An 877-nucleotide genomic window follows, 5' to 3' on the forward strand; every position below is an offset into this window, starting at 1 on the left:
CTCAACAGAATGGACGCGAAGATGGCACGAAGAGAGACGTTGCATCCCCTGTTACAAGAACGTATTATCACCCTCTTTCAATCAAGAACTGTTTACACAATTTTTAATCCTTGCGTTGCCACATTAGGAAATTCTTTGTTGGATATTTCGCGCACTTTCTTCATGCGGAGGAATAGCCGGAACGTTGTTGGGAGTTCAGAAGGAGTATTCATTGCCTGTGTACGACTCGTAGAGTAAAGACGTCCTTTTTAGTCGCTTTTAAAGCACAGTGAACTATACTTTGTATAGTAAAAGATTGTAATCATTTATGTCGCACCCCACTGCAACAAATTCATGTTCTTTCAACACTGGACCTACCACGGTTAAATGACTGGGATTATTGAACTGATAAAAATTCACTTGTTTGCAACATCTTCATTCTCTTAATCTCTTCCACGGAAGACAATCGTTTCCCAGAAGAGGAACGTTCTTGGTCTCGGACCAAGAGACTGTTAGACTTATTGGTCTGAACTGTCTGAACGATTGAATATCGAAACTGGTCGACGTATATCCAGATCGATCACCGAAGGTCACCCGGCAATCTCGAGGAGAGATGTGTCCGGTGATTAAGCGCGTGTCGTACGACTTCTTCCACAGGGGAGACAATCGTCCCGTAGAAAAAGAAGAAAATTCACGGATAAGATTATCGATTATCGCGAGCGAGGTTGGTCGGCAGCTTTTCGGTTTCCCGTCGGTGCGTAACGGCTCTAAAGGTCGTCCATCGCGTCGCGACGCCGAAGAGGAATCTGTTTCGCTCCCACCAGCTCCGTCTCCGACCAGGAAAGTTTACCCGAGGATCGGCTTTTAATCTAGCGACGATAACGTCGTCTTTTCTGCG

This window comes from Lasioglossum baleicum, chromosome 5, assembly GCF_051020765.1.
Source record: "Lasioglossum baleicum chromosome 5, iyLasBale1, whole genome shotgun sequence".
Taxonomy (NCBI): domain Eukaryota; kingdom Metazoa; phylum Arthropoda; class Insecta; order Hymenoptera; family Halictidae; genus Lasioglossum; species Lasioglossum baleicum.